The sequence below is a fragment of the Vicia villosa genome, linkage group LG5 (assembly GCF_029867415.1).
Source record: "Vicia villosa cultivar HV-30 ecotype Madison, WI linkage group LG5, Vvil1.0, whole genome shotgun sequence".
Classification (NCBI taxonomy): domain Eukaryota; kingdom Viridiplantae; phylum Streptophyta; class Magnoliopsida; order Fabales; family Fabaceae; genus Vicia; species Vicia villosa.
The window spans coordinates 99,469,142-99,490,785 of NC_081184.1; positions in this window are offsets into that span (position 1 = coordinate 99,469,142).

The window sequence follows — 21,644 nt, forward strand, 5'->3', positions numbered from 1 at the left end:
TTATGTATATGTGCGTTATGACTTGATAATTTGTGAATAACATTGTGATGGCATGTTATGTGGTGTAACATTCATGATGTGTGTGAATGAATATATGTTATTTGAATGTTCTTGTAGAGAATGATTACTTGATGACTTAATTATGATGTGGTTGTTTGAATAACATGTATGTATGTGAATATGTGTTATGGCTTGTTGAAATGGGAATAACATGTGTTGATATGATACATGGTAAGTTATTCATATTGTATACCGTAATGAATTGATGAGGATGTGCACAAAATGTATTGACAATTGTTTACTACATGTATAATGAGATGTTGAATTAGTAAATACTATGAGTATGATTTATATGTAAGTGATAACATGTTACTTAAATTGTATTTAGGAAATATGTGAATTGAGGTTGGGTGATAATAACATGGTTGGTGCTATGATTGCTATAGGTCATTTGTGATTGGATAAATGCTATGAGTTGCATTTTAGTGATGATATTTATTTGATGCATGTTGTGCAACTTTTGGTGGATAGTTCAATGTGTTCAATAATTATGGTATGCAGTATGTTAAGATTGTGTGATAATCTTAATTGCATATATTGTGAGTCTTGTTGCACATGCATTCATGGTTGGCTTTGAAATATAGGCGATGAAATTGTGGGTTGACATGGTATTAGACGTTGATCCTTGAAAGGAAATAGGCGTAGCAGACGTGATCCTTAATTGGAGATAGGCGTGGTGGCTTTGATCCTTGATTGGAAATAGAGGCGGTGAAACTTGGGTTCACAATGGTGGCTTTTGTCTTGTCCGAATCAGAAGCGTGGCTTGGATTCTAGAGGTAGAATCGGAAAGCGGTGAAACTTTGGGTTCACAGGATAGACGTTGATCCTTAATTAGAAATAGGCGTAGTGGCTTTGATCCGTGATTGAGATATAAGCGGTGAAACTTTGGGTTCACACGGTACCACATGCATTGAGTCACATTTAGTACATTCGAGTCACATTGTATGCTATGAGATGGTTTTGTGTCGATGTGACTGCTTTGTGTGACATTTGATATATGGTGTATGAATACATATTTTGAGGAAAGTGATGAATTATGAAATGTATTTATGTTGTGTATTGCATTTCCCATTATTATGTTTATCTATAATAATTTGAATTCTCACCCTTTTGGTGTTGGATGGTGTTCCTCGTGACACCGTGCAGGTTCCGGCGATTAGTAGCTTGTCCGAGGATATAGCCGAGGAGCTTTGTTTTGTCTTTTAGTTAGGTATTGAGTTAATGCTCTGGTCATGTAGCACGGGGGTTATTTGAACTAATGCTATTTGATGTTTGGTTGTTATTATCTTTACTGTATTGAACATGATATTATGGATGTATTATGTTAATGGCTATCTGTCAAATTGTTGGATTCGTACGACATTTGATGATAGGATATGTTATTATGATTTGGTAGATGAATATAGTATGAGATATATTCATTGAAACTGTTGAGAGGTGTTAATTCTTCCGCGTGCGTTATATTTGAAAACATGAAATTCAAATTGTGTTATGAAATGATCGGATGCATGTTAGTATGTTTGTTCTAGGTTTTCATTGTGATGAAAATTACATGCGACGCCCTTTTGTATGCATATATTACTCTGTTTATGTTTAATATTTGGGGTTAGAAAAGGGGTGTTACATTACCCGCTTAAAATTTTAAAATGATCTCTGTTCATAACGAAATTTTAGCAATGAAAACATAAATTATTTTTATTAGATTAATAAAAAGTTAATAATAAATTTTATTTTCTCGACCGATTTTTTATATGACGCAGTATAGAATAACCGGTAAAAATGTTTTATTATCAGCAAAAATCATTTCAGACATTTTTATCAGTATCACATAACACTGGAAACTGCACTAATGTGGAAAAAAAAGAAATAATATAGAGTCATCATTGGAAGGATATATGATAAGATATCCTGCAGATTAGGAACTGATGGGTAATAATTAGATGATGTCGGTAAGGCTTATCTTATAGTAACTCTTAAACATTACATTATAAGATATCCTGCAGATTAGGAACATGGAGCGTAATCCTACTGATATTACCTTTCACCAAAGTAGTATTTAAATACTACAAGACTTACCTCATACAATACATGCACACTGTATGACAAGTCTCAACACTACTTCTAAGTCTCTACCACTAATTTTTGCTAAGGTGCACAATCAGCCAACCTACTCCGACAAAACACCAATTCTTACGACCCTCGTAACTGTAAGGGCATCTCTCTATTTCTATATACTTCTCTCAAATATATATATATATATATATTGTATATACCTGCTTTGTATCTTCTTACGTGTTTACTTTGAAGGTGGCTAATTGTGAAGGTGAGTAAATGCTATATAAATGTGTTTTGTGCAAAATTTTGATGCATGAGATAAGTGATTACTTATGGTGATGTACCCATATGTTGAAACGGGAAATTTTATGCTCATACATTTCATGGTTACATGGCTACCAGAGAGGAGTCACGAGGTGCACACCAGAGAGGTGGCACGGGGTGTGTCCAAGAGGGAACCACCTTATCCCGTGGTGGATCATTTAGTCTGATTGATGGGTAAAATACCTATCACCTTAATGGCGCTAAATTCTGAAGCGATACCACAACCCTTTGTGGAGGGATTGATATTCCGGAATCATGTGCATCGACTTATAGACATTGTATTAGGAAAGAGTCTTAATTTTGCCATATGTAATATTATTTGTAAATGTTTATATACATGTGTTAGAATGAGATCTATAGCAATGTATAATTTATCCTTTATTTATGCTTATTCCTCCGCTCTTGTATATTTGTTATTTTTGGATTGATGACCCTTTCAATGGATTGTGTGGGCTATACGCCAATAGATTATGACGCACCCAGGACACGAGGAGACACCACCGTCGATGGCAACAAAATTCATCTTCCATGATGCATGGACTGACACGTCTTGGGGAATCGACCCGGCCCTAGGACGACTCACATTTACCGAGAACGTGTTGGAAATGACTATTATCATAGGAATGGATCCAAAGACCACTTACTCCCATAGGACCATGAGCTTCCAGATTCCAGCTTCCTTGATCATATCTAGTTTTCTCTCAGGTGTGATTGACCGTTTCGGATTATTGACTCCTCTTTCAGCCCCACCTGGACCCTCATACGCTCCAGTCATTGGAGGGGGGCCATTCTATCATGAGATATCTATGCTACTCGTATACTTACAGATCTCGCTAAGGCTACCCTCGATGTATACGCATGACATTTTTCCCATATGCGGTCTCTCTCATATTGACCCGACACACGTTCCATCATTGGAGTCGGACGTAGGTGGAGTAGGGGATGGCGTAGGTGGAGCAGAGGATGACGATGATTATGATCCCTCAGAGCACGATTATGATAGCAGACGTGATGACTCCGACCATACCCTGTTGAGCACTTGTAGGGGTTTGTGTGGAGCTGGAGCTGGAGAGTATTGTGGTTTCCATTAGATTTCGATCAATGTAGTTAGGGAGTAGACGATAATAGTATTTTCAGCATTAGATGACTGTTTACTATGTGGGGTCTGGACTTTCCCTGGGGCAGCTCTCCTACGTGAGTGTCTGTCGGGGACTCTTATTCTATCGTTTTATGGTTTGTATTTCTAACCACTATCAGCACTTTATAACTTATGACACTACGCCGTATTTATGTATAGTATGTTTTCCTTATGTTCTAAATTTATTTTATCTAATTTCTCTTATAAACCTAGGTTGAGTTCTTAAAATATATCTAATTTCAAAACTCATCATAGTGTTTAATTATTGTATCTTTAAAAAAAAGAGACATTATTTTGTATAAGGAAAACCATTAATCGATATATTTATGGAAATAGTTCCTTTAAAAAAAATACACTCTCGCTGTTAAAAAAATCGGGGTGTTACATTGTGGTATTAGAGCCTAGGTTTAAGCTTCTTAAGAACCGTTAGTTTATTGTCTTAAGTTGATTGCACGTTGAGTAAATTCTTAGTGTCCAGCTACACATTTTCGGGATCGTAAAGTTTTGACAGCCACTCGCAATTTGGAAGTAAGACATTGGAAATTCTCTTGAAACAGGTAATGAGAATTCTAATTGGGTATTGATTTTGTAGGAGAACTATGCCTCCAAAACGTGACAATACTAATGATCATAAGGTGGATCAAATGGCCCAAGCTATGGCCAATATGGCATCTGCTGTCACCGCCCAAACTGCTACTAAGAACCATTGAGATTTGGAGAAGCGGGGCAGAGATATAAGAGTCGTAGAATAAAGAGGATTAACCGAGTTTCGCCGCCACGATCCACCTAAACTCAAAGGGGATTTTACTCCCGAGAAGGCGTACTTATGGTAACAAGAAATTGAAAATATCTTTGAGGTAATAAATTGCCCTCCAAGGGCAAGGGTGTTGTATGCCACGTATCTTCTCTTAGGCGATGCAGAGTATTGGTGGAGAAGCACTAGGTTGATGATGGAGGGCGCACGAGGAGAAGTGAATTGGGAATCCTTTATAACAAAGTTCTTAGACAAATACTTTCCCGTAAGTGAGAGTTCCAAATCGGGAGACGATTTTCTGAAACTTCGACAGGGGGGTATAACTCTAGGTGAGTACACCGCCAAATTTGAAACTTTGTCTAGGTATTTCAGATTCTTCATAGAAGGAGTATATGAAGTTTACATGTGCCACTGTTTCCAAGAAGGACTCAAGTACGAACTACAAGACTCGGTGGTACCATTAAGGATACGATGTTTTCAACCATTAGTGAAGAAATGCAGAGAGGTGGTGGAGATGAAGAATAAGAGGACACATCGCGGGGCGGTCCAGAACTCTGGAGGACTTAGTCGTTCAAATTTTCAAAATCGAGGACGTAATAAACAACAAATGAGGCCATACCAACTACCACACTATAACAACAGAGGACCTCAAAGAACACAAAATTATAACACCAGGGGAGGAGGAGGAACTCAAGTTTCCTCGGGGCTATGTTGTTACTAATGTGGTGAAGGTGGGCATTGTGCGAATGATTGTCCTAAGTCCCTACTCACCCTTTCATTCACAGCAGTGATAACAAAAACAGACAATTATAAAAAGCAAATTGAAGACACACTTCGTACAAATCTTGATCTTGCTTAGAAGCTCCAATCAAGAGACACACACTCGGTCTTAAAAGCTTAGAGTGGCACAAACAATTACAACTCAAAACACCCTATTCTAATACAATCATCAAAGAGACAAGTGACTGGAGTACAAGAAAAAAACTAACATAAACACACGTGAAAACAAACACAAAACACAGAATTCTTCACGTCAAAATCTCAGCCTCTGAAAGTAGGATTAGCTATCTTTTTATAGGCATCACATGGGCCTTGGGCCTTCCAAACATAAATTAGGGTTAACCTAATTTCCACATCATCAGGGTGTTCACATATGTTGTGGTATGATATATTTTAGCGCAAATCATACAACACAAAATATATAGTTTCCAAAATTGTAGCCTGAGATAAATAAGGAAACATGACAGCTAAAATATAACAGCTACTGCTGTCAGATACTGATGTCATGACATCGAGCATGACATCTAACGAAAACCTGTATTAGCTCAACCATACAATCCTACACAATTCTACACATAGTGTGTCATGACATTAGTCAGGTTATCACACACACACAGGAATGTTTTACCACAAAATGCAGCCAATTTAAAAGCATCTACAAACTCCACCTTTGGTAAATTTTTGGCTAAAACAACCTGTCACCACATTATCAGAGAATTTTCGCAGCAGAAAAATACATAGCACACAACCACTCATCCACACCTACAAGAATAGGTAATACAACTACAGCTACCATCAAGTAATCGTCAAGTATACTACACTACCACACCAGTCAGCATGCATGACTACACTACATAGTTATATTACTGCTACAACTACCAGACATGCTACACTACCACATCATACCATCACACATACCATCATGCATACAATCACACAACCAAATCAATACTTCCTCATGCAGTAACACTACTAACTAAAGAAATAAACTGCAGAAGTAGACCTCCAGAATACAACTTCATTCAACAGAACCAAAAAAATTTGTTGTCCTGGGGTGACTTTACACTACTCCCCCTTTGTGCCAGAAATGTTGCCAAAGCAAAATTGTTATACAATTAAGTACAAGCTAGAATTAAACCAAAATGTACTGAAGATATTAAAATCCACAAAAAAAATCACCAGAAACAGATGCTTCAGTCTTCAAACTCAAAGCTGCTGGATTCAGCATCTGCAGTATCTTCATCAGTGCCATCATCAGGACTGACTTCTTTCTCAACCTATCTATCTGATTCTTCAATGACACTAGCCTTCCTCTTCTTGAAAGCAAACTTGCTCCAGGACTTGGTAAGACCAACTGGGGTGCTCTTGGTATAACCTTACTTTTACTGAGACCAGTGGAATTATCTTTGGAACCAGCTTTACTCATGATGGGTCCAGTTGAAGTAGTCTTTGGAACTCTCCTCTTGGGAGGACGCTGATCAGCTATTTTCTTACCTTTCCTAGTCATGAGCCTTTTTGCTATGTTGGGATTTACATTGGCAACCAGTTCACTATCAGATATATCATCAAGATCCATAACATTATTACCTGAATCATCATTAGGATCATTCTCATTGTTGTCAGTGACATCCTGAGTAGCATCAGCAGCTTCATCTGTTATCTGAACATCATCATTCTTCTCATGAACCTTATCTTGAAAGTTGTTGAGAGCAGGGGAGATGAAACAGTCGAGAGATTAAATTTTGAACTTGTGATGGAAATAGAAACTGTAGTGGTGAATTCGCAAATGAGGAGGGAATTTAATGTCTTTCACACTCAGCAGCCTCGTCACTAATTGATTACTTAACCTGATCAACACCTTATTTCCCAGTTGCTTTGATTGCTATAGTTCCATATGGATACATATTCCTGATTCTGATCACACCACTTTTCTTCTCTCTTTGAAGTCTTGTGCATAAATCCTTGAACACCTCAAACACATCTGGTTTTTCTCTGATAAAGCTTATCCAGGTATATCTAGAGTAATCATCAATTACCATATAGGCATACTTATTCCCACCAAGACTTTCTACTTGGATTGGTCCCATCAGATCCATATGTAACAGTTCCAGAGTTTTGGAAGTAGTAAGTTGGTTGATCTTTTGATGTGATATCTTGGTTTGCTTGCCAACCTAACATTCTCCATAACCTTTTCCTTCATCAATTTCCATCTTAGGTATTCCTCTTACAGCATCCTTGGATATGATTTTCTTCATCCCTTTTAAATGTAGATGACCAAGTTTTTGATGCCACAGTTTGACCTCTTTTTCTTCTTTTTCCATAAAGCATACAGAGGGATAACTTGTGGTTTTAGGCTCCCACAAGAAGCAATTGTCTTTGGATCTGACTCCCTTCATGACTTCAATATTGTCTTTAATTGTGACTACACATTCATCTTTGGTAAATCTGACATTGAAGCCTTGATTACATAGTTGACTGATGCTGATTAGAATTGTAGTCAGCCCTTTTACTAGCAATACATTGTCCAGTTTTGGAACTCCAGGACATACTAGTTTTCCAACCCCTTTGATCTCTCCTTTTGCTCCATCACCAAAGGTCACATAGCTAGTGGAATGAGGTTTGATATCTTCCAACAGGTTCTTTATTCCAGTCATATGTTTTGAGCAGCCACTATCAAAGTACCAGTCTTCTTTGGATGACACCCTCAGTGAGGTGTGTGCTATTAAGGCATAAGCTTTTGCAACCCATTGTTGTTTCTTGATAGGGACATTATGCTTAGGTTTTTCCTAAGGTGTTTGATTAGGATAACCATACAGTCTGAAGCAGAATGGTTTTATGTGTCCAAATCTTCCATAGTAGTGACATCTCCATCTTTGAAATTTCCTCTTTGTATGGGTCATCCCCTTGTTTCCATGATGTTGTGACATTGGTCTTGACATTTGTTTTTTCATGTGAGCTTTAGGCTTTGACCTTTTGAACCCTAAATTTGTTTCTAATTTACCACAAATACTATTCCAGACATGTCTCCTGTTCTTTTTCCAGCTTGCAGAATTTCTTCCAAAGATTTAGTTCCATTGTTCAACATTCTGATAGATTTTGACATCTGATCCAGTTTGGAGTTTAACATACTGATTTCACCATTGAGTAAATCTACGGTTGCAAGGTGTTCTTTTTTCTCAGCTTCCAACTCCTTTTTGAGTTTTTTCTACTTCTCTCCTATCTTACACACTTCAGCACTCCTGACACACAGCTTTTTGTATGAGGTAGCAAGTTTATCAAAGGTGAGCTCATCTACACTTGAAGCATCAGCAGATGCACATACACTAGCTAGTGCTGTGACATGTTTTGCACATTCCTCTTCAGCATCACTCTCAGAATCTCCATCAGACCAAGCGACAAATAGCCCTTTCTTTTGCTTCTTGTGATAGGTGGGACATTTAGCTCTAACATGCCCATAACCTTCACATTCATGAAATTGAATTCCTTTGCCTTGGTTGGGCTTGTCTTCAGTTTTTGATTTCCTGCCAGAGTCATAGGTTCTGATGTTGTCAAAGGGGATGTTCTTGACATTGGGTCTGGACTTCTGATCAAATGTTTTAATAAATTTGTTGAATTTTTTTCCAAGCTTAGCCATGGCTTCTGACAGATTTTCATCACTTCCACCATTGCTTTATTTCGAGTCCTCTTCAGCGTTGGATATTAAAGTTATGCTCTTGTTCTTCTTTTCAACACTGTCACATATACTCATCTCAAAGGTTTGAAGGGAACCAATGAGTTCATCTACCTTCATTTTGCTGATGTCCTGAGCTTCTTCTATAGCAGTAACCTTCATAGCAAATCTCTCAGGTAGTGATCTGAGGATCTTTCTCACCAGCTTTTCTTCACACATCTTTTTTCCTAAGGCTCATGAGGTATTGGCAATTTCAAGAATATTCATGTAGAAATCGTGAATGGTCTCATCCTCTTTCATCCTGAGATTCTCAAACTTAGCGGTTAACATCTGAAGTCTAGACATCTTTACCTTTAATGTACCTTCATGCGTTGTCTTGAGAGTATCCCAAACATCTTTGGCCAATTCACAGTGTTGCACAAGTCTGAATATATTCTTGTTTATTCCATTGAACAAAGCATTTAGAGCCTTGGAGTTGCCCAAAGCCAGTTCTTCCTCAATTTTTCTCCATTCTTCTTCGGGTATTAACACAATTATTCCATCTTTATCTTTCTTCGTGGGATGTTCCCATCCTTTGTTCACAGCTCTCCAAGCCTTGCTGTCCACAGATTTTAAAACGACTACCGTACGAGGTTTCCAGTAGTCATAGTTAGACCCATCCAGGATGGGAGGTCTATTCCAAAACACAATTACATCCTTGTCCATAGTACCAGAATTTATTGTCCCTAGATCTCACCCAAAAATAAACAGGCAGGGTGCCTGCTCTGATGCCAATTGAAAAATTCCAGTAACACACGATAGATGTCGTATTGGATGTTATGACATCCACTGAGACACAGATCAATGAATTATGCAGATAGTAAACAAAAATAGTAAAGAACACAAATAATTGTTTACCTAGTTCGGTGTACAACAACACCTACTCTGGGGGCTACCAAGCCAGGGAGGAAATCCACTATAAGTAGTATTAATTCAGAGCTAAACTCCCCTGTTTACAACTCTTCACTTAAGACCTACCCAATGCAATTTCAATCTAGTGCTAGACCTGAGTCCCTACTCACTCCCCCTCAATCACAACAGTGATAACAAAAACAAATAATTATAAAAAGCAAATTGAAGACACACTTCGTACAAATCTAGATCTTGCTTAGAAGCTTCAATCAAGAGACACACACTCGTGCTTAACAACTTAGAGTGATACAAACAATTACAACTTAAAACACCCAATTCTAATACAATCATCAAAGAGACAAGTGCTTGGAGTACAAGAAAAAAAAACTAACATAAACACACGTGAAAACAAACACAAAACACATAATTCTTCACGCCAAAATCTCAGCCTCTGAAAGTAGGATTAGAAATCTTTTTATAGGCAGCACATGGGCCTTGGGCCTTTCAAACATAAATTAGGGTTAACCAAGTTAACCTAATTTCCACATCATCAGGATGTTCACACATGTTGCTGTATGAGATATTTTAGCGTAAATCATACAGCAAAAAATATATAGTTTCCAAAATTGTAGCCTGAGATAAATAAGGAAACATGAAAGCTAAAATATAACAGCTACTGCTGTCAGATATTGATGTCATGACATCTAGCATGACATCCAACGAAAACCTGTAATAGCTCAACCATAAAATCATACACAATTCTACACATAGTGTGTCATGACATTAGTCAAGACATCACACACACACATGAATGTTTTACCGCAAAATGCAGCCAATTTAAAAGCATCTACAATGTGCATCGACATATAGACATTGCATTAGGAATGAGTCTTAATTTTGCTATATGTATTATTATCTTTAAATGTTTATAAACATGTGTTAGAATGAGATCTCTAGCCATGTATAATGTATCCTCTGTTTATGCTTATTGCTCCGCTCTTGTATATTTGTTATTTTTGGATTAATGACCCTTTTAGTGGATTGTGTGGGCTATACGCCAATAGATTATGACGCACCCAAGACACGCGGAGACATCGCCGTCAAGGGTGACAGAATTCATCTTCCCTGATGCATAGACTCATACGTCCTGGGAGTTCGACCTGGCCCTAGGACGACTCACATTTACCAGGAACGTGTTGGAAACCACTACTATCATAGGAAAGGATCCGAAGACCACTTACTCCCTTAGGACCATGAGCTTCCAGATTCCAGCTTCCTTGGTCATATCTAGCTTTCTTTCAGGTGTGATTGACCGTTTCAGATTATTGACTCCTCCTTCAGCCCCACCTAGACCCTCATACGCTCCAGTCATGGGAGGGGGGCCATTCTATCATGACATATCTATGCCACCCGTAGACTTACAGATGTCGCTAGGGTTACCTTCGACGTATACGCGTGACATTTTTCCCATAGGCGAGCTCCCTCGTATTGATCCGACACGCGTGCCATCATTGGAGTCGGACGTAGGTGGATCAAGGGATGGTGTAGGTGGAGTAGAGGATGACGATGATTATGATCCCTTAGAGCACAATTATGATTGTGCGGTGTTGGAGCTGGAGAGTATTGTGGTTGCCATTAGATTTCTATCATTGTAGTTAGGGAGAAGACGATAGTAGTATTTTCAGCACTAGATGACGGTTTACTATGTGTGGTCCGGACTTTCCCTAGGGCAGCTCTCCTGCGTGAGTGTCTGCCGGGGACTCTTATTCTATCATTTTATGGTTTGTATTGCTAACCACTATCAACACTTTATAACTTATGACACTACATTGTATTTATATAATATGTTTTCCTTATGTTCTAAATCTATTTTATCTAATTGCTCTTATAAATCTAGGTTGAGTTCTTAAAACATATCTAATTACAAAACTCATCATAGTGTTTAATGATTGTATCTTTAAAAAAAGACGTTATTTTGTATAAGGATAACCATTAATTGATATATTTATGGAAATACTGCCTTTAAAAAAAATACACTCTCGCTGTTAAAAAAATTGGGGTGTTACACACATCCAGGTGTTTTGGGAGAAAAAAGTCCATAAGAAAGGTTGATCAAGATGAAGTTACTAATGTCTCCATGCAAGATATTTGAAAGTGACAACCATTGAAGAAGTCCAAGATATCAACAACATGAGAGTGTGAACTTGTTGGGCACTTCATTTTTTTGAATTGTTTCAAACAACAGTCCAAAATAATAGAATAAAGGCAAGGCTTTTATCTCCAACTATGTAGGAGGTTGTAACCCAATCTCTAGTGAAGGTTTATTTTAATGCTATTATGTATTTCAAGTTCTAGGAAAGTGAATAAAAGATCAAGGCCAGATGTCAAGAATATCAATGATGTCATCAACAAGATCCTTCATGATCAAGTAAAGCTAGATCTAAAATAAAAAGCATTCAGTATGTAAAGGCCTTGGACTTGTTTTTGTAGAATGTCATACCTTCGTCAAGAAACAAATTAAGTGGGCTCTTTATCTCCAAAGCTGTTCAGGATAGTGATCCTGATTTTGTACTTGTCAAGACAGGAATGTGAGGTTCCTTTGTGGACTTCTACAATGAAGATGTCAACAAAGAGAAAAGCAAAAGGTAACTGTTTCTCAACTATAGGTTGTAAAGAAAGAATGTTTGTATACCATCTTTAACTTATAGAATGAGGTAACCTCTTTGAATTCCAAACTTGAAATCATGATCATGTTTGTGAGAATGGTGAACAATTAGTTCCAATATGTTAATAGATTCTTCATAATTAGAAGATGACTGGAAACCTAAAAGGGATAGGGTGTGATTTTCAAGGCTTTAACAAGGAAAGAAAATCTTAAGTGACATAAATTTGTTTCCATTCAAAGGCAGAGAGTTGAGTCAATAATGTCAAACAACGCGTCTGAACATCATTCAAGACATCAAAGTCATCAAACTAATGGAAGGGGCTTGAATTGGAAATTTCACTTCTGTGGTAAAAGATAAGCATACCATGCCACTTTGTCTTAAGATGTTTGTCTATCCCAAAGGTTGACCAAGAAGGGGATAAAAACTAAAGGAAGGTGTTTCCCTTAGAGTTTTTTTTTTGTTTGTAAAAGAAGACTGTTATATCTTCTTTGACACTGGCTATTCTAGACACATGACTGGAGTAAAGGAGTTATGGTAAGCTCTATGTATCACTCCATCTTCAATGTCAATTTGGCAATGATGCCAAACATGGAAAGAATTGAGAAACACGATGTAACAAGATCTCCTAGTCTTTATGAGGTTCTTCTTGCTAAAGAACTAATGACTAGTATGATAAATATAAGCCAGTTGTGTGACCAAGGTATAAAGATATGTCTCATTAAGGAAGATTGTCTGGTTTCTAATGAGATGAATGAAGACTGATGAGGGAGCTAAGTCTAAACAATTATTATTTGTGTGGTACCTCAAGAAACCACTTGCTCATCCACATGCTTAATGATCAAAAGAAAGATGAAGCCCGGATTTCATACCAAAATTTGTAACATTAGACTGTTGACAAAGTTCCAGAACTTCATATTTTGGGACCAATGAGGTCAATACAAGAAGGAAGACTTGCCAAACAAAGGCTTGCCTACAAGGTTGTTGCTGATTTTTCTAAATAATCGAGATGATCTATTGCAAAGAAAAGTCAGAGATCTTCATCATCTTCATCAAAGATACCAGAGGGATGTACTATGGTGACAATAGAACTTATGCATGCTCCATAAGTAATGGAATGATGTAAGGGACTGATGTCCAATCATATGTTGGAACATCATCTAAACAGATTGGCACGCTAAAAGTAAAGACCGATTCTAAAAGAGCTGGTGGGCATTGAATAAGACAACTCTCAAGTCAACAATGTTTTCCTCTAGAGATTAGTAAATCTATATATGGGAATTCATAATTTGGAGTTTGAATCACCTTTTTTTTTTAAAAAGGAAATGTCCAATTATGGTGATTTTAGGAGTAATCTTATTGGCCAAGTCTAATTAAGATTTATGAAGAAAGTTTCTTTTTAATAAACAAGTTTTGTCCCTTGGATCAGAACTGAGCTAATCAAGGTCTTCCACAAAGGCTAAATAATTTGTTGAAGGAGGCTATTACTCAATTGTTTTGGATGCTAAAAGAATACAATGTCCAACAGAATGTCATGACATTGTACTGTGGAAAAATGGTTTAAGTCCAAACATTTAAGGATGCTAGGTAGCATAGCAAATCAAATATCATTGTTATTGGTCACATCCTTGTCAAGGGTCTTGTTACATGCAATATTGCTTCCCCTAAGCTTGGGACTCCCGAGAAGCTAGTAGGAGATATTTTTTAAGTATTTGGAGACATTCCATTTTGAGAGTTTTTGAAGGGTAATTTTAGGAATTTTGTATTACTGAAGAATCATAACAATTATTTTCTGGAAGGCTTGCCAACAACATTTCTTCCTTTTTCAGTTAGTGATGCGTGTAAAATCAAATAAACATGTTCCAATGACATAGAGAATGTCATTTCAAATGTTGGAACATTTTTCAGCTGTCAATGCTTGGAAAAAGAAAAGGGAGAACAAAAGAGTATCTCTCTCCTATGGTGAGTGGTGCACTGTTACTAAGGATGATCTAACGTTTTTCAAGAACTTTCTCATTGATTTAACTTTCGTTACAAGCAAGGAATCGTTACAAATGAGTTAACTCTCTATGCATTTAAAAATACCTTACTGGTTGGTCCTCCTCTCAAACATTTCTGGCTTTTAGCAGAAGTGTGAGCTGAAGATTTCGACACAACCAACAATGTTCTTCGAAGTCATTTGATTCGAAGAAAGAATGGCCTTTAAAGGGCTATCTCTAAGTTATTATGTGTTAGGAAGTTTTAAATCGAAGTAAATATGAGATAGTTCCTCTTCGAAGTATAAGTGGTAAAAGACTTAGAATATTTTGACGTGTTACAATCACGCTGCTTCGCGTCGAAGCGCTTCGAGCGGGAAGATTTGAATTTTAAACGTTTTTCGTTTAAAAACAAAGAGACACGTGGAAATCCAAGAATTCGAAGCACATGCAAAAGAGCGACGTGGCATCTCATTAGAGTAGGACCGTTAGGGTCGAATTAGTATAAATAAGGGTCTTAGTGGTAGGATCCAGAGGTGTTTATTTTGTACAAATCACTAACAAATCACTCAAGTATCAAGCGTAAGAGAAAGAGTTTTCGCTGAGAAATGTACGTGTAACACCGATATATTTTCAATATTTATCTTTCGTTTTATGAACACAAAGTCATTTAAATCCCTTTACATTTCTTGTCGAATCATTTATGTTTACAGTCTAATCATTCCGAATTACTTTTTGTAATTTCTTTCGTTGCATTGTATTTCACATTATTTTACATCAAGTCATAGATTAGGATCTTTTCTTTAAAAGCAAAACCCATAAATATGAATTCAAATATCATAAAAGACACATTTTCGACACATTTCCTAGGATCAGTCTAGTCGATCCTGCAAGTAACCAAAGTATATTAGATAGTTTGGAGGACTAGCGGTTGTTTACCGGAAATCATCGTAAACAAGGAGATCCTTTTTATCCTCATCATTTTTGTTTGATTTGCTCATGGTTCATGACTGAAGTTGAGCAAGATGTCATAACATCTAGATCAAACTGATACAACAAGATCTAAAGGTGGCATTGAAGACATGTTTCAACAGATGTTGTGACATCCTGAACCTGAACATCAATACAGGATGTTTTAAATCTTGAAATATTTGATTTTATTTTGTAATATCTCTTTTGGATATATATATATATCAATTATCTGTGCATGTCAAGAATATTTAATCTGGAAAAAGTGAATCAAATCTCCAACAGAATTAAAGTTTCTAAAATTGGATATTGAGACAATTTAAGAAACTTGAAGACTTGTTCCAAAATTCAAAGATATTTTTCTGCAGATTTGTTACAGCTCTCAGCGTGTGGATGAAGTAATATTTAGGCAAAGATTTCAAAGTCCGTGGTCTACTTAAGAGTATTTAAAGAGAACCCTAGACCTAATGTAACTAAGTGTTTCACAATTGTAAAATTAGAGGAAGGTTAGAAGTCATAGGTTTTGAGAGTCTCTTGTGTTTTAAGTGAACCATGTATCTTTTGATACCATGTGGTAGACTGATTGTTACTTGACTGGTTGTCAAGTTATTGTTCTCACTCTTAAAGCTTTTAAGCATGGAGTTGATTTTTATTCTAGGTTGAAGCTTTTAAGCAAGATCAAGTATTTTTCTTAGTTAAAGTTATTGACTAAGTCTTGTTTATTGGAAGTGTAATATTATGTTTGTTTTGTCACTAGGATTGTGACTTGTTTTAAAACAGTAAGTGGGATTGGGACTGTTTTATCACTGAGGTGATTAAAAGTAAGATGTGATTTATCAGATCTAGATGGTGATTTCTAGGTAGAAGTTGCGTGAGATAGTGATTAGGAGAGAATTCGTAAACTGGGACTCTTTAGACTTTGAACTAATACTAGTATTGTGAATTTCTTTCATGGCTTAATAACCCTCAGAGCAGGGGATGTTACACCAAACTGGGTTAACAATCTGCTGCGTTATTTACCATTATGCTTCTTAATCCTGCATGATTTTCTATTTGGTACAGATGTGTTATTTCAGTAAATGATGTCAAGACATTTGTCATAACATTATGATTTATGTTGAGACATCTGTCTTAACCTATTTTATGTGATGCTCATCATTCTATACTTTAAGTTTGCATACCTACAGTCTGGTGTGGTTTATTTTGTTCTATTATGTCTCTCAACCGATGTTGGAAAATCTATTTTGACACCAGGTTTCGCTATTGGGACATCAACAGTGACATGTATTACAAGTGCCAGAATTTTAAAAGTCAACTGATAAATGAAAGGTAAGTTAGAGGAAAGATTTAGGGGACCAAGAGCTACACAATGGTATCAAGTTTCAGTTGGAATGATGCTTCTAACTACCTTGTCCAAGTATGATCAAAAGTAGTGAATAAAGTGATTTGGTTAGAGCATTTCAAAAGGTCTCAGAGCTTTATTCTTGTTGCTTTAGCTTCAGAAGATGCCGAAGGTGCTAATGGAAATGAGAAATAGCTTTGAAAATGGCTGAGAATTTAATACAATTTTAGAAAATTCTAGTGAATTTGAAGTTCAAGTAGGGGTTTAAGGGGCTTTTAAAGCTTGGAAATGAAGTTGGGATGATCTCCTATTTATAGGGAAGCAAATGGAATGCTGAGGTATGGTGAATTATGATAATTTGATTGAGAAACGTGTGCACCCTTGATGATGAGAAAAATGTGACTTGTGTTCACTCAAAACTCACTCAAAACTTGTGCTTTATGTGCCAAACAATTTCTAGACATGTGATAAACTTGATTAGGCACGAATTTGAACCTTAATTTGGCCTTTAATTGGAAGGGTTAAATATGTTTTTGGTCCCTATAAATATCTCAATTTTAGCTTTTAGTCCCTATAAAAATATATTAACTTTTAGTCCCTATAAAATTACTTTTGCACTGACTTTTAGTCCATCTACAGGGACTAAAACTGAGTGCAAAAGTAATTTTATAGGGACTAAAAACCATTTTGGGTAATTTTATAGGGACTAATAACATATTTATCCCTAATTGGAATTAAGATGATTCAAAAATTTAACCAAGGTGAAAAATTCGGACCTAAGTAACCATTTTCAAATTCATGGGGCATCATACACAAGAGGCTTTTTGATACCATACATTTTGCAATTGATAGAAAACATCACAATATGCCAAGAAAGTATTCATTTGGAAGTTAAAGTCAAAAGTTATGGCATGTTGAAGTTGTTAGAAAAACTGTATTGACACTTAGAAAAATTCTAAGTCCAAAATGCATTATAATGATCTGTAATGTTCCGATGAATTACATGTCCTTCCAAGCATTTTTAGTTCTTGATCCTTGAAGAGAACTTGTATAGAGCATCATGAAGAGTATTGTGCGAAAAGAATGGACCTCAAATGTTAAAAATTGAGCAAGTTATAATCTTGTCAAGTTGGATAAAAATCACTTGAAACTAAGTCAAAATTCCACTAAGTGCATAAAAGACCTATAATGTTTTCAAATCTTTAATGATCTTCCAAGCATAATTGGTTCTTCACTTGCAAAGAGAAGTTTTTGAGGATGTCAAGGAGAGTCATTTTCAAAAAGAGGCACGAAAAATTTTTGAACCAAGAAGGAGTTACACTCTTTTGTCCACGGACTTGAAAAGTTTTCTTTTTGATCAAACCAACTTGATCAAACTTGAAACCTTTGACATTTTCTTGTAATTAAAGGCAACATGATGTATATATGAACTAAAAATGATGTCTCCTTGAATGAATTGGTATTGGATTTGGCCATACTTTAGGTTACTTGATGATAAAGACATGGAAATAAACACATGAACCTTTGACTTTTCTTGAGAAAGAAGTAACCAACACTAGCAAACTTTGATCAATTGATGATGAATGACACTTGAGAATGATATTACCTAAGATTATAGGTCAAAATTTAATGCATAAGACATTGAGAATCACTGATGATCATGTTTTGACTTTGAAAAACTCCAAACCCCAGCTGAAGGACCATGATGGATGTCTCTAATCAAAACCCTAGCTTGCAGACAAAAAATAAAAGGAACAAGACATATTTTTGATATTTTAATTAGATGTTAATAAACAAAACAATAAATCACACAAACAAAATATACACAAGGGTGCTTGTTGATCCCCAAGTGATGAGACCCACAAGAGAGCCTAAGATAAGAGAGTACTAAGCATGTGATCTTGATGCAATGTATATATGCAAGTGAGAGGGGATCTTAGGGCTAAAAATTAGGGTATGACAAAATGACGCACACAACAAAATTTAGCAAATTAAAATATGCAGTTCCTAGGGATTGAACCCAAGATCTTTAAAATTATAGCATCAATTTTCCGAGGTGTTAAGTGCTAGCTTTTCATGTCGCCCTTCATTACCTCGCCTGGGTAACCAAGGTTAAACGCATTTCGTGACTGACGTTACAAGTATTATTTGTAGTAGTGAATATAGAAAATCTCACAAGAAATGAGGAATTTGACGGTACAAAGAAGAAGAGTTCTTGCAATTCACAAATGGTAAAAAAGGGAAACGAAGCGTCGAGAACCCTTTTATCTATGCTTTAGCCACAAGGGACCGTACGATTCACAACAATGGGTGATAACACGAATTTATATAGTTTATTTGACTTGGTTTACATATGTATTGCTAGTACTTTTATTCGATTTAATTGCTTTATTTTAGTATTATGCGGGTATTTCCGATGTTTCGGGTATTATGTTCGTGTTGAGAACTATTTGTCAAAATAAGAAGAAATAGAGAAAAATCAATTTAAAAGACAAGTAAAAGATGGAGGAGAAGCATTAGTAAAGGATGGAGGTGCAAAGAGCAACTGGCCCAGCCCAAAAGAGTGAGCACGTGGCCCACTCAAGGAAGTGAGACGTCCGTCTCATGCTCATGGAAGACGCCCGTCTTGGGCTTGCTACGTGGAAAAGGCCCAATTGAATTGAAGACCAAGTAAATGGAGTGGAGATGTCCGTCTCCCACTCCCCTTGCCACATCAAAAAGTGGAGACGCCCGTCTCCTTGATTGTAGCCACTTGAGACGCACGTCTCAAGCACCTCAACAACGACTCTTTTTCTGGTCACGTGAACGCACATTTTGAGGAGAAAAAGGAGGAACGTGAAAGACTGGAAAGTGAGAAGTACATTACAAAACCTAGTCCTATAAATACCACATACATAACACTTGAAAAGGGTCGGAATTTCTGCAACAAAACTCTGCCGTTTTTATTTTCTGATCTCGTTATTTGCTTTGCAATTTAATTTCCATTTATTCTTTTCTCACAACAATTTCTACACCAGAAATTGTTGTGAACTTTTAATAGATCTAACCTTGCGTTAGATTTAGTTTTTATTCCTTGCTTTACTATTTTACGCTGAATAATTTATGAAGAACGATCCAACCGACCTGTGGTGGAAGTTCAAGCACTCGAAGATTTCAAGTTTATTTAATCCAGATTTTTATTATTCAGGTTTCCATTTACCGCTTTAATTATTATCGCATGATATATTGTATGCCAAATAATATGCTTATTATTATGAATCAAATCAATTTATGCATGCTTAACCGTATCAATATGTATGGCTAATTTAATTAAGATATCGGTATGTAAAGTAATTTAACCGTAGGGATCCGAAGTAAGTTGGCTTAAATATGTTTTATTAAATATCACTCGTTTCTGGTTTTGTGTCTAATTAAATATGCTAAAGCTGTAAAATCAATAGAGCGAGAGTTTGAGATTTTAGAACTGATAAAAGTTAAAATCAATAGAGCGAGAGTTTGAGATCTTTAACTGGATAGTAGACATAGAACATTAGTTTTAAGGATGGAGAAAGCGTATTAAAACTGATTAGAATTTATTTATTTTCAAAAAGTGTTTTTAAACCCGACGCGGGACAGCGAGAGCGTACGTTAGGGAATACTAGCATGATCCGAGTCAACAGAGCGAGAGTTTGAGACTAGGAGATTTAAGTAGATAACGTCTTCATGAAACGAGCATTTTATTAAATATGATGTTTTCAAAAAGCTTTTCTAAATCTAATGGGATGACGAGAGCGTACAATATGAGTTAGGATAGTAGTCTAAATCAACAGAGCGAGAGTTTGAGAGGAGGACTTTTAAACAACATAGTTAATAGAGATTTTTTAAAAACCATAGCCAATGGACCTTCGGATCACCTAAGTTAGACGAAATACATACTGATATCTGTTTATCATTATATTCTTAGAATTAGTATTTTAATTTTCCCGTTAGAAACAACCCAAGTATTCGTAGCCTTAGCTTTACATAGTAACCTTAGATAACGGTAGGTCGATTCATAGTTCATGTGGATTCGATATCTTTTAAAACTACACAACATGACTGTGCACTTGCAGTCATCAGATTAATAGACACGTAAAGTCGCGATCAATGGGAAATGCGAGACACACTACCAACAACAAATATTTCATAGAAGATATTTCAAGGTATTCGAGTACCTAGAGGAAGAGGGAGCATCATTGCTCTCTAGCATATGGATGTACGTCAAATACTCTGTGCGAAAGGTTACCCATTTATTGTGCATGTTCCCAATTACAATGACATTCCATGAAAGCTTTTCATCTTTAGGCCAATTCACCAATCTAGGGCGTCGACGACAACCCCTCGTCCTGCAAAGCAAGAGAAAAAGGGCGTGTACGACAACCAATCTAGGGCGTATGGGGCAATTGTTCTATGCCGCCCAAACGACCCAAAGCAAAAGGTTCAGAGACAAAGTGAGGGAAGCAAACTTGAGAAACAAATGTTCCCCATTCTCACATAAAGCAGACAACTCCGCCCCTTAAGGCATCATCCATAGTCTAGATCAAACAGACGATTGTTTGCATTACATGCCACACTCAAGCTCGGCCCTGTGTAGGAGCAGCAGACTCTACAACACACGGCCCTAAATTTTGGAGGGGCCTAAAATTTTAAAAAGTTTAGTTTTTACTTTAATATTAATAAATAAATAAAATATTATTATAAAATCCAATAAATAAAAAAATGGTAAAAATTCAATACATTAAAAAATGAGATTGATCAAAGTCAAAATATTTATAATTAATTTTTTTTATTAATATATAATTATATTTGTGATGTGTTATTTTTAATTATTATAATTAATTTTTTTTAAAAAAATTGGGTCTAGTTTATGAATTTGAACGGGACATCCAGTTTAATTGGGTCAGTCCTGGCCACACTCCTTGCAAATGATTTTAAATGCTCCCACTATTTTAGAGACACAAAATGCATCCACTAGGTTTTAAAAATCATATTTCACTCACACAT